Source organism: Rhinopithecus bieti, unplaced genomic scaffold (genome assembly GCF_001698545.2).
Source record: "Rhinopithecus bieti isolate Rb0 unplaced genomic scaffold, ASM169854v2 scaffold_41114, whole genome shotgun sequence".
Lineage (NCBI taxonomy): Eukaryota > Metazoa > Chordata > Mammalia > Primates > Cercopithecidae > Rhinopithecus > Rhinopithecus bieti.
Window position 1 is genome coordinate 552,540 of NW_016817363.1, and position 14,269 is coordinate 566,808.

The 14,269-nt window shown below is 35.6% G+C and overlaps 1 protein-coding gene across 1 annotated transcript in view; it reads right to left on the reverse strand.

Moving 5' to 3' along the window:
• ZBTB20 (zinc finger and BTB domain containing 20) overlaps positions 1–14,269 on the reverse strand; it is an 804,541-nt gene that overhangs the window by 473,762 nt on the left and 316,510 nt on the right. The window contains exon 4 of the mRNA XM_017855966.1: positions 14,057–14,130. The gene's annotated coding sequence lies outside the window, so the exon portion shown is untranslated. The remainder of the gene's footprint in view (positions 1–14,056; positions 14,131–14,269) is intronic.

Sequence of the window (14,269 nt, forward strand, 5' to 3'; positions counted from 1 at the left end):
TATATATATATATATATATATATATTTCTACATTTATATGACAACTCTTGGAAAGACAAAACTATAATGATAAAGAGATCTGTGGTTGCCCTGAGTTAGTGGTGCGAGGATGGATAAAAGAAGAAGTTCTTCAGTGTGATGGAACTCTTTCATATTCTGATAGTGGTGGTGGTGCTTGTTACATAAATCTATATATATGTGAAAATTCACAGAACTGTATACCAAGAAATTTATTAATGTCAGTAAAACTATTCAACATTTTCAGAGGAAAAAAAGGGAGCAACTGATTACATATTGAATCATTGGAAAATACAGGCTCAAGTAAAGCCATGGTTTCTCCTACCAAGAAGATAATTTGGTAAGAGATAACACTGTTGATGAAAAAGAAACCTGCAGTTCTACCTCTCTGCCATTAGTTGACCAAAATGAGAATGTCTAACATAGCTACAAATTTAAATAATTCTGTTTGTTTAAAATATAGTCTCTAATAGTTCATTATAGTCATTACTGCCTCTGAATCAAGGATAATACCAGTATGTGAATTTTATAAGTATGATAGCAAGGTAAAGACTGTTACTTAAGCCAATAAATTACTATATTTCATAAAACTCTAATGATTCTGTGAACAGACTATGTAGTTCAATTTTTCTTCTAAACCCTGTAACTGCAATGTATTTTCACTGATATTTTTAACAAGTTTTCAAAGGTACATTTTTTATTGTGGCAAAATATATATTAAAAATTTACCATTTTAACCATTTTTAAGTGTACAGTTCAGTGGCATTATGTATACTCACACTGTTATGCAACTATCACAACCATCTCCATCTCTAGAATATTTTAACTTTTCCATATTCAAACCCTGTAACCATTAAATAATAATCCTATTTCCCCTTCCTCCTAGCCCCTGGTAACCTCTATTCTACTTTCTGTCTTTAGGAATTTGACTATTCTAGGTACTTACTTAACATAATGTATTAAAGTTTTATCCATGCTATAGCATATGTCAGAATTTGATTTCTTTTGAAGGATGAATAATATTCCATTCTACGTATGGACCACATTTTGTTAATCCACTTGTCCACTGATGGACATTTGGATTGTTTTCACCTTTTGGCTATCAACTGTGCATTCCTTTTGACATTATTGTCAGCCACCAGTTTTTTCCTCACTAGTCAGACTCAAGTCATATTCTGACACTCTTCAGGAATAAAGGACATTTCATTTACAATAGTCAGGTTTAAACAGGATGTATTAGTTTGCTCTCACACGACTAATAAAGATATACCCAACACTGGTAATTATTTTAAAAAGAGGCTTAATGGACTCACAATTCCACATGGCTGGTGAGGCCTCACAACCATGGCAGAAGGTGAAGGAGGAGCAAAGGCATGTCTTATATGGAGGCAGGCAAGGTAGTGTGTGTAGGGGAACTACCCCTTTATAAAATCATCAGATCTCATGAGACTTACTCATTATCATGAGAACAGCACAGAAAAACTGCCCCCATGATTCAAGTACCTCCCCTTGGGTGCTTCACACAATACATGAAGATTATGGGAGCTACACTTCAAGATGAGATTTGGGTAGGGACAGAGTCAAACCATATCAGAGGACTTTTTAAGTTTGGTCACAAGGTCTAATTAATTATTTTCATGCATAGGATCTAAAGAGCAATTGTATATTTATCAACTTATGTGTTTAAATTTGGTCATTAGCTTAACATATGTGTTTGTATGCATGTCACATGCATGTCTGTGTGATGATACATAGAGCTATATTATGCATAATGTTAAAGCTTTACTATTGTCTGATTAGAGAAGCAGTCATTATCCAGAAAAATGGTTTTCCAATGTGAAGCAGCATGTTAATTTGACTTCACTGAATTGAAAATTTTAAGATGAAATAGGAGATGGGTTCCTATAAGGGGTTAGTGTGCAACTAGACTCCATCTTTTACCAACCAAAACAGAACATCTGGGTGGGTACAATGCATTAACATTTAAAAAAAACTTTATAAGTTTTAACATGCAGCTAGAATTAGGAAGTTCTGAGATAAAATGATCCTGAGTTGGGGGAGCTAAGAGTAAACAAGTGAAGGTAATTTTAAAAGTCGGTTAGGGTCTGGAGCATACTGAGATGAAGGGAAGAGAAATTTAGAATTATAAATAGCAAAAGATCCACTCAAGCTAGAAAAGATTAAGTATCCTTTTAGAGTTAGAAGTAGAAGAGGCATCAGTTATAAGGATAATTAATATCTAGATTATAAGGATCTGCTATTATAAAACTTATACTAGAACAAAAGTCATGAAAATGGTCTGCAGAAGTCATGAGGTGAGAATAAGATCAACAGGGAAATATTTAAGCAGATTATAGAGTTCTGAAAATGTCATCAAGTCTCTTGATTGTGTATATTTTTTGTTCAATTTAAACACTTGTCCTGAGGTTTATAAGTGAAACATGTTGTAATTTATCACCTAAGTAAACATTTATCTTATATACAAAAGCATGGTGAATACACACACACACACACACACACACACACACACACACACACCCCGACATTTTCATTAACAAGAACTAGTACCAACTAGAGCTCAGGAAATATTTGTTGATTAAATGAATCAGTCTACTTAGAGTATGCATTTTCTTTTGTGCTACAGAAGTTGAGGCAATAGAAATGAAAATAAAACTTCTGTGTGCTGATTGATTTTCTCAGTCTGCTTATCTGAGAATTAAAGAATTTTTAAAATAATTTTATTTATTAATTTGCAAACTTCTTTAATAATAGATGTTCATTGTAACTAGTGAAACAACAAAAACTGTTTAAAGAAAAAATAAATAATCTTTCCTGATTCATTTTTTTGTTTCCAACTCTGTGAAATAACCAATGTGAAAAATATTGTATGAATTATTTTCTATAGCTTTCTTCATGTTCATATAAACATACACAATATATTTATTCACAAATACTCATTACCATGAAAATTATGGTCATTCTTCCAGGTTAATAGCTATAGATATAATTCATTCTTGTCCTAATAGTTGCATTATCTTCAATAACATGGATGTATCATCTGTCCATATCATATGATATGCATGTAGTCAAATTCATGAAATTATTATACTTTTTTTTTTTCTTACAAATTTTACCAAAAGTTTACTATATTTTATACAGGATGCTCAAAAAACGCTGAAGACCCATCTGGTACCAGCTTTGGTGACTGAGAAAGAAAATTAGTGAGGTACTCCTGTTTTTTTGCCCTCCAGAAAGTCACCGACTATAATAAGAGAGACATAACAGTAAGTTTATTTTTTTAATTTGAGAGAACCTTCTCAGAGAATTTATAGTAACAAATGCTTTCAAAGCAACTGTTTAAAATAAGTAACATATCACTAGCAATTCATTCTTGATTGTTTCCAATGTATGATCAGTACTTAGTAACAACAGAAGACCTCCCTAGATGATGACTCAAAAACAAATTTCCAACCACTAAGAGCTCAGATAAAGGACCTTACTCTTGAGACCTCAAAGTGATTTACATTTTCACTAGTACTTCTATTGTAATATATGATATTTATAAACTAGCCTTATTCCATGGAACTCTAAATATTTAATACTCCATATATATCATTTGACTTTTTTGCATATGTCTTTAAGATAGGAGAAAACGTCCCCTACAGATAAGGAAAATGAACTTAAGACAAAACTGACAACACCTGAATCAAGTCTCCAGCTAGCCCTATACTCTTCCCTTTCAATTATACTTGCTGCCTCACTAGTGGTAAGTGCAATTATAATGTAGATGGTGTTATGTCATCAATTAGAGAGTCTCACTTAGCTTGATATAATCAGTTTTTATTTAAAAATGAGAGCTTTCCATGCAAACTGTTTTTCTATGTCCTAAAAGGCTGGTGACTAAAACTTCACTGACAAGTTTTTTTAGGTGAGATGAGCGTAAGTTAACTACTGAGCAGCCAGAGTCTAGTCAGGCCCCTCAGACTTTCCAATGTTACAAGAAGATGAGCAAATATGGGGTTAGATGTGTAACCCAGGTTCATAGCTGTACCTGCCAACCCTAACCTAGAGCAGGGAAGAGAACACTGATGGTAACAATGGCAACAGTAACAATGCTACACATCTATCACTTGTTGATTATCTAACAAAGTCTTAAAATATCAAGTAATGTAAGCAAAGAACAATTCAGTGAAATTTTAGCAAAGGTTAGGCAAATTTTATACGGTCAAGATAGTACATTTGCAAACAAGTAGAAGACCTTGTCAAAAATCCGAATCTTCTAATATCCAGTAACTCTCTTGTCCGAGCCAATTTATTTTCCTACATCTTTGAAGACATTTTATTATAAAAGGTTATAACTGAGCATTCGACACTAATCAGAAGAGTGATCTTCATTCTGTATTCAGCGTCTCCTGACCCCCTGAAAGAAACTCAGCTCAGCATGGCCTCCTCCCTTTTCCAGTTGACTCAGAGAATGGTGCTTTCAAATTGTCTTTTGGGATACATGAAGGGGTGCATTTAGAGCCAACCTGAAGTGTAACACTCTTTATTGTTCCTGAGAAACGTGTGCCTAATTCCCTAGAAATTTACTGTTTCAAAGAGTCACAAGCTCCTGATTGCTTCTCATCAGTCTTGAAGAGATTAGATAAGCTTCCTCCCTCTTACAAAAGCTTTTTCTTCATTCAAAATTCCTTTGAGAACAAAACATTGAACCAGAATTGGATTTTTAACAAAATATTATAAGATTGTTGAAAACATCTTTTTTCTCCTGAGGAGACCCAGCAATTCAAAAGATATATTAATGCACATTCTGATTTAGGACTACTAGCAACATATTGCAAAGAGCAAGGTGGTGACAAAGAACAAAGTCCCTTCTGCTAAGCAGGAAAGATATTTTTTAACTGGCTTACTTTAGAAGACTTGAACGGACTGCTAAGGGCTTTCACACAGATAATCTCAAAAGTCAAAGCTCAAGAAGCAGGGGGAAGAAACAACTACTGGAGGACCCTAACAGGTAGCATTGCCTCTAATTACCGTAAAATTGTTATGTATACTGATGCCCCACATCCCATTCCCAGACTCAGATTATTATTCTACAGTGAGAGTTGGCTTTAGAACACTTGTTTGAGTGTGTCAGTAATAGAAAATGACCTCTTCAGAAATGGGGGTGTTTACATGCAGTGCTCCTGAAGTTGGCACACATGGAAGGTAATTCAGGGTTATGTTTGCAGTGGCACCCGTCATCAGCAATGTTTCAATCCCAGTCCATCTCTCTGTCCTGTATTTTTTTTTTTTATTATTATACTGTAAGTTCTAGGGTACATGTGCTGTGCAGTACGTGCAGGTTTGTTACATATGTACATTCATTTTCAATGTAGTCCTCAGTTGTCTTTAGAAAATAGTGCTAGCAATTCATAAGCATGTTTGAATTTTCAAAGTTTTGCTTTTTTTTTTTGAGATGGAGTCTTATTTTGTTGCCCAGGCTGGAGTGCAATGGTGCAATTTCGGCTCACTGCAACCTCTGCCTCCCAGGTTTAAGTGATTCTCCTACCTCAGCCTCTTGAGTAGCTGGGATTTCAGGTGTCCGCCACCATCCCCGGCTAATTTTATTTGTATTTTTTAGTAGAGATGGAGTTTCACCATGCTGGTCAGGTTGGTCTCGAATTCCTAACCTCAGGTGATCCACACGCTTCGGCCTCCCAAAGTGACGGGATTACAGACATGAGCCACCACGCCTGGCCTCAAAGTTTTACATTTTTTACAGTAGCAATAAGGCTGAGTACCTCCATAGGCCTTTACCTCTGATCACACTTATAAGGCTTTAATTAAGTTAGTCTTAAGAAGAAAAATGTAAACCAAACCCCAATTATTAAACATTGAAATTATTCCTTCTTATTGGTCTAATAATTACAATTTTTTACTTCTCATTCATTTTTCAAAGGTTTTTTTTCAGTATGATCTAGGTCATTGGAACTATTATATGTGATATGATGGGGTGTTGGGCACAGACACACAGTAAATCAAGATGATGCAGAAATGAAAGTCTAATGCTAAAGATTTTACCAATCTTCCCACATCCCCATTTTTCAAAGGAGGAAACATATAGAGGACATTATATTTATTTCCAGCCACAATGATATAATTATAAAGCCAACTTCTCAACACACTCTCTTTTTTGGGAAGTCTATGACAGCAGGTATTACAATTCTACTTTGGCAGATGAGGTGTGTAAACCATAGAAAACTAGCATCCAAGAGAAGAACAGACTTGGATGTGGGTAGAATAATAGGAGGAACACTTACAGTCAGATAGATCAGAGTATGAATGCAGGCTTAGGCCTTTTTCTACTAAAATGTATACAGCAATGTAATCTCACTGAGCCTCAGTTTCTGATACTGTGAACTAAGGATTATGACATCAATCTACAGTCAATGCTGTAAGAATTAAATGTGAAGAATTTTATGGAGAGGGCATCTGCTAAATGTAACTATTTTTCTTACCCTCCTAAATTTTTTCAGTCTTTTAGACATTTGGGCTATTAGAGAACTGATGACCTCTGTGACCACACTAGCTCAGGCAATAACTAAATGCAACAGTTTTAAAAACACCAAGCCAAGCAGCGGCCGGTGCGCGGTGGCTCACAGGAATCCCAAAGCCACTTTGTGGCGACGGCCGAGCCCACGGGGGAATCACGAAAGGTCAGGAGAATCGAGACCATCCTGGCTATACACGGTGAAACCCGCGTCTCTACTATAAAAATACAAAGAAACTAGGCCCCGGGGCGACGGTGGCGGCTGCGCCTGTAGGGTGTGTTCCCCCCAGCTAGCTCGGGCGAGGCCGTAGAACGGCAGGAGAAGTGGCGGCCGTAAACCCGGGAGACGGAGCCTTGCAGTGAGCTGAGATCCGGCCACTGCGCTCCAGTCGGGTTGACAAGAGGCGAGGACTCCGGCCGTCAAAAAAAAAAAAAAAAAAAAAAAAAAAAAAAAGACACCAAAGCAGGAGATAGCACGAGTGTTGGTTAGGTCTAATAGTAATACACACCTCACTTACTGGCTTTGCAATTTTAGATGCTACTTAATCATTCTGGGGCTCAGTTTCTTCACTATAAAATGGGAATGGTTCCTACTTTGCTGGGTAGTTGCTGAGTGTGGTAGCAAGGATTACAGACAACTCTTATAAAGTATCTGGTATATTAGGTAAAAGTATTGTAATATATATTGTTCAGATTTTTTATTAATTAAGGTTTGTACATAGACTCATCTCCTGTACTTAATATTTCTTTTTCTACCCAAGACCTTGAAAGGGTTATGACAGGGGCTTTGATCACATATTAGCTGGTTTGGCTGTGGTAACTTAGCTCCTGAGTATTGGGATTACAGTACCAGCCCTGCCATTAACTATTTAACTATGACTTGGATAGGAATTCTAGGCCTGAATTTTGTTCGTCTCCAAAATGAAGAGGCTAGAATAAATAATTCCTAAGATTCCATGTTGCTATAATATTTTCTGGTTCCAGGGTCTTTTTACTGAGCTATAGCAGATAAATCCTCATATCTTTAGAGCTTATGCTACTTCTCTATGGTTTAATTTCCACATTCCATCTACTCTATTTCTTCTTTAATTGCAAAAGGGGATAATTTCCATTACTTTGCAAACAAACCAATATCTCTATTCTGGCTTAGTGGCATACCAGGTTATTAATGCATCATACTTAAAAAAAAAAAGCCTGGATTGTTCTTCAATCCAGAAATCTAGTAATGTTGTAGGTAGTAATAATGAGAATAATGATGATTTATTTTCAAAGTTTTCTATGCCTCCAGGTCCCCGGTCATTGCACATGATAAAATACACCAAAATTAAAAATGAGATTAAGGTTTAACAGATAAAAAATACAGTCTAGGAAGAAAACACATTTTTGGTATGCATCTCTACATTACACAACAGCCACTTAAAAAATAAACAAAAATAAATCCGTTAACCAACAACAGAATTTTAATAATTATTAACTAGAAAGAAAATAAAATTAACTTGACCTTATCTTAGAAGGTTGTCGGATATCTACTCAGTTTATGCAAGTGAAAAATATGTTTTGAAGTATAAGACCTCAATTTCAGAAGTCCAAGTTCTCCTCAAACTCAGAGGTAAACCTTCAGGAAGGATTTAAAATAAATGTATGGATTTTATTAGCATGTGTATATTATTTACCTTTGAATTAATTTTGATCTTGTCCTATTCTTGAGCTATCCTTCAATTGGTATTTTTGTGTGTATCCACTATGTGCTTTCCCACTGCATTAGGAATAAAATTTAAATTTCTCACTCTGGCATTTCTCTGACCACAGCTCCAGCCATTCTCCTGCTTTGCTCACTTTGCTCTGGCCACTCTGAAGTCCTTTTAGTTATTTGAATACAGAAAGTCTGTATTCAAAGCTTTGCATTTGAATACAGGATTTTGTATATGCAGTTTCTATCTGGAGCTTTCTCCCCTCCCATATTCCCTTCCCTACCCCAAATTCTTCACCTGGCTGATATTAATTTCTGTCCTTCAATGCTGAACTCAAAGGACACTCTCTCTGAGAATTCTGTCCTGAGCACCCAAAGGACAGTATAAGAGATTTCCCCCACTCAGTGTTGTCTTGCATACATAACTCTTTACGGGGACCACAGTTTGTAATGCTGTAACAATGTTTGCATTTATTTCACGTCTAATTTCCTTAGGAGACTATCAATTTCATGATGAAGGTGTAAGGGATCATTTCTATATTTCTAGTATTAAGCATAGTTGAATAATGAGTTAATGATTCTATTGTGGTAGATTCAGTAGGGCTAAGAAATATTAATTAAATATGGACTACTCCCTTAAAATTTTATTTTCTAGTAAGGGAATAAGGCATACAGATAAAGTGCTATAAAATGTAGAAAGTAATTCGTGTCTCAATAAAAGTGTAGATGAGTATTGTATTAGTTTCTTAGAGCTGCTGTGATAAGTACCACAAATTTGTTATATTTATTATGTATTTATTATATTGGGTACTGTCAAAGGCATGATACCAAGAACAAAATTTAACAGTTTTGGAGGCTATAAGTCCAAAATCAAGTTGTCAGCAAGGTCACTACAGGTGGTAAGTAAATTTGATGGTTAGGGGAGAGTGGATTGTTTCTGTCCAGGTCAAAGAAAGAAGGATTCATGAAATTAATAACATTGGAAATGAACTTGGTAGGATGGGTTGGGTTTGCATATGAAAAAATTGAATGATGGACATTCCAGATGCTGGAACAATATGAATAAAGGTAAGTGAGAGAACTTGGCCTGAGTATACAGTACATATAACCGGGTAGGTGACAATTAACTAAGAAATGGGATTAGAGTTAGATTTTACGATGCCATGTATATCGATCAGGGATTGTTATACATAGAATTATTGAAAGTTTTGTCTGAACAAAGGCGACATAATCTTAGTGCTCCTGTTTTAGAAAAGTTAATGGGGCAGCAGTGTTTAGGATAAACTGATCTCCCTGCTGCATCTCTTCCAATTAGGAGATTTTTGCAAGCAAGAGAAGATAAAATCCTGACTAGAACAGAGATATCAAAGAAAGAGAATGAGACTTGGCCACTTACTGGACATCTAGGAGGAAGAAGAGGAAAGAATGACATATTTTGAATAAAGATGTCCTAGAGAATTGGAGTTAGAAAAGCTAGGATAGTCAAAAGGAGGATGGTTTTTAGGTAGAGGAATAAATTTAGCTTTGATATACTGACTCAGAGAAACTAGAGTGATTTCTAGTTGAAGATTTAAATAAGGATGTTGGAAATATAGGACTGAAGTTTTGAAGACATATCAGGACTGGAGGTATAAATTTCTGAGTTATCCATAGTGAAATAATTGCAGTCGTGTAATTCTGAGAAGCTGTGTCAAGTCATGAGAAGAGTACGAATGTGGAGTAGGACAGACGTGATCACATTCTGTGTCTACTATTTACCTGTTGTATAACCTGGGGCAAATTGCTTAACTTCATCATTTTCTCATATATAAGGAAGAAAATAATTTTATCCCTTAATTAGGATTACATGAGTTAAATACTTAAAAGCTCTGTCATGTTTAAGCTGCTTTTATATTTTGGGGCATAATTCTCAATAAGAAATACACTTATTTTGCCATCTAGTATCTTAAAAATACGTGATGTGCTTTAAAAAATATTTATTTTCCTGTGATTCTAGTACATGTGATCTTTTAAACTTTCATGGCCTAGTAATGAGTTACAACCCACACTTTGGAAAACTGATCCTCCCATACATTATGGTTCTCATCCAATTCCTCCTCTAGTCACTGGCCCCAACAAGCATTCTGAAATCACACCAATACTATTCAATGTTCTCTTGACTTTCATTTATAGGCTTCTTGATAGTATCACATTATTCTTTCACGGTCCAGAAAAAAATGATGACCATTTACTTCCTCTGCTATACCATATAACGTTTTGTCTATAAGAAAGATGTGTTTTTCCCAGATAAATTATGAATTCCTTAATAACAGAAAATACGTGTTATTTATCTGTGTTTCTTGGTAAAATATTTTGTTCATAGGAGGCACAGAATATTAATTCACTATTATAAAGAAAAGGGAGAAGAGGTTTGAAGAGAGAACTTTGTCGGACATCTACATCTAGGACCCTGCTCTGGTATCGCCATGTCTCGATTCCTCCTTCTTCTCTATATGCCAAAGCTTCCATGGAATTTTTAAAGGGCAGAACTATTGTCTCTTTCTCTTTGAGGCATAAAGACTCAGGCCACTGACTTTCAGTATATGGCAGAGAGAGGGAAGGCCTGGATGGGTTAATTAAAATAATGGAAGAAACTAGAAAATGTACAGAATTTAGCTTTGGGTAAAATAACAGAAAGGTTTTTACCATAGCCTCCTTGGATCGGTAAATGACAGAATCCAATGAAAGCAATGTGAAACAAATGACCAGAGCAAGTAATTCATTTTAAAATATTAAAGCTTATTTCTTTTTTTTTTCCGACTCTGGAAAACGTGCCTGTGAAGGAAATGACCCTGGCAACAGTGACACTCTGACACCATGCATGGTGCACATCCTTGGGAAGTTTGAATTCCACGTCACAATGGCTCTGTTCAGATTACTGGTTTCATCATGCCTGCAAGCCCAATTAAACTACTGGAGTTTCTAGTGGTCTTATGTCCACTTTGTAAATCATCATAAAGAATAATAAGTCTACCAAATAAATTTGCCTCTACAGGACTCGTTGCTCAACCAAAGGCATGATACCAGGAACAAAATTTAAAAAACAAAAACAAAAACAAACAAACAAACAAAAACCCCTTTTGATAACAACCAATGTTTTCAGGATACTCCTTTATATATGAATTTGAGATTTTGATGATAGGGACTACAGTTCAACAAGTCTCAATAAATGAACCCAAGGGAATTTGTTCCTCAGGAAACATTTCTCAGACCCTGACTGTAGAGGAAAGGTTGAAGCCTCAGATTGTAAATTCAGATAGACTACCATGTCTAGGTCTCTAAGGATGACCCGTGATGGTGGTCAATATGCTTTGTGTAACGTTTGTGCCCTACCCTGTGCCTCAATTTACTTATTTAAAAATGAAGTGATTAGACTTTGTTTCTTACATCCTTTCCCACTATAATGTTTGGCAATGCTCTGCCCTTACATTTGCCTAAACTTTTTAATCTTAAAATATATAAAATGTTTTTATAAAATTCTTCTATGTCATTAAATGTTATTGAACATCATTTTAGTATTGCCTCAGAGGTCAAGTTTTATGAGAGCCTTAATTTGCATCACCAGAAGCTCATTTAATAAAAATGAAAGAATCCCTTTTGGAAATAAATTTTAAAAAGTGATGGTGGGGAAGAGGGACAGAGAAATGTATGTAAAAAAGAAAACAAACAAACAAACAAACAAACGAACAAACAAACAGGAAACTGAACTTAGAAGGTGTCAAATGGTTCTGAGTTCTAAAGAATACTGTGGTCATATTAGTGTTGAAAAGTTGGTCCTAGCATTTTATGCACTAAAAGTACATTCTGCTAATGGTTCCTTCCCAAATCCCTGGTCTCTTGACCCAATATTTATTGTACCACTTGTCCCGTTTCCCTGAAACAAAATCTATCATATGGCAATAAGGCAAACTGAGGTATCAGAGCATCATCTACCCTGGAATTGGGCACATTTATCTGTGGAGTCAACTCTACTGTGTGGAATATAAAACACACAACTTAAGTGGAAAACTGCTGAAGACCATTTCATGGGTGAAAAGGATGTGGTATGAATGGGCAATTCTCACTTTGGTCAGGAAAAAAAAATGTAAAGTCAATGAGGTAAGGGGCTGGGAGATGGATGCCTCGTATGATATGATAAGCAGAAAGGTTGTGTTTGGCAAATTCCTTGACCATCTTCTTCCTGACTGTCAAAAACTGTATTCGACCTGTGTTTACAATAAATATTCTCTGATAGCATGAACCCTGGATTTCTGACTTTTAAAAAGTTTTGAAATTAAACTAATAACAGCTGTTTCATGATTACATATTATTGTATCAAGGGTTAGGAATTACAAAAATGAGTAAGAAAGAGCCCCTGCTCTTAGAGACCTTACTGTCTGTGGGTTTGAACTGTTGTAGTTATGACAACAATAACAATAATCATCATTTATTCACTGATATCAGCCAGGCACCATGCTCAGTGGACGACATACACAAACTGCCAAACTCTCCTTCGTTTCACCAGATGCAATGACAGTGAGGTGACCTTGCTCTGTCAATGCATCATCTCTTAACAAAAATGAACTTAGCAGGAATTCACACCACAGGCAGAGACATGTAAGCAATTCCAGAACTGTCTACTCTCAACACACAAGAACTACAGTCAACAAAAATGCAGTGAACTAGAGTGAAAAATGGAAGCCATTGTCTGAATCACCTTTAGTGTACTCTGTTGATTGGGGGCTGTGACACTCTAAAAACCATGATGCAGTAGACTCCACATCTGGCATTCCAACAATGGAAGGTTAAGTGTTTTAAGACTCTTAGTGAAAAAACTTGCAATACATTAAACTGTAAAACTGAGGAAGACATCATAAGCTTCTGGATTTTATTACCAAAATGTACATTTTGATCTAAAATTAAAATAAAACAGATTGACTTTCCTTGTAGTATTTCACAACCTTTGAGTGCAGCATTAAAAATGCTTTTCTTTTTTTCTTCACCAACTATAAGCTTCTGTTTTCTTACCCTGGGCGTCTGAATCTTTTATATGCTTGGGTTCTATTCACTGCCTGTTATTCAGACGTTGAAATCCCAAATGTTAATTGTTCTTCCAAGTACATTGACAAAACAGCAGCTAAATAAGGGTAGACCAGACTGTGGTAGACTCTGACATGCATTTATGGAACAATGGGGCTCTGAGAGACAGCCTTGTAGCTCACGGGAAGACATAAGATGTGCTATTTTGACTGCTTCGTAGCAGAATGGGGAACACACGCACACAAGGGAATTATGCATTTTACTTAGTTTTGCCCAAAGTCCTCAAGGCAACAGAATCTTGTGATGTCATCATGAACTTTATTTCTCTCCATTTCCATTGACACAAAGGCTAAAAACTTCTAATGACATCACAAAGGAAAAAGAAATCTACTTTGATTCCGTAAGAAATCTTTTACCTTCAGTGAGAGTGGTTTAAAAAAAAAAAAATGCAAGAATCTTTCCAGACAGGGTGTGTGTCACTGTGCTCATGCACAGTGGGTGACACCCTCTCTAATGAAATTCAAACCAGCCAAAAGAAAGGATTCACAATTTAGGTTGGATAAAAAAGACATCCTGAATATTGAGACCAACAACTTTTTTTTTTTTTTTTTTTAAAAAAAAAAAAATCTTTAAAACATATATTTCTTCAGGGAAAATCAAATTTTTACTCGTGTCTGGTTACTATGTTGCCAATGTTTTTGTCCTTTTTTGGGTTGGTCACAGAAACACAGAAGAAGGTACAGGAAGCTTTGACTTACAGGAATACAGTGCAGCTCAATCTTTTGTTTTTAAGGTGCAGTGATTTCAGTCTCTAAATGTAACTTCAGGCAGTCTGAAAAGAAACAGGTTAAAATCTCTTTCAGTTATAATTGGTATTTCAGATTTAATTAAAAATTAAACTTTCATAATGTTTCACCATCCAAAGCAATGCATTATCAGTCAAGCGTGGCTTTTCTTTTTTTCTTTTTTTT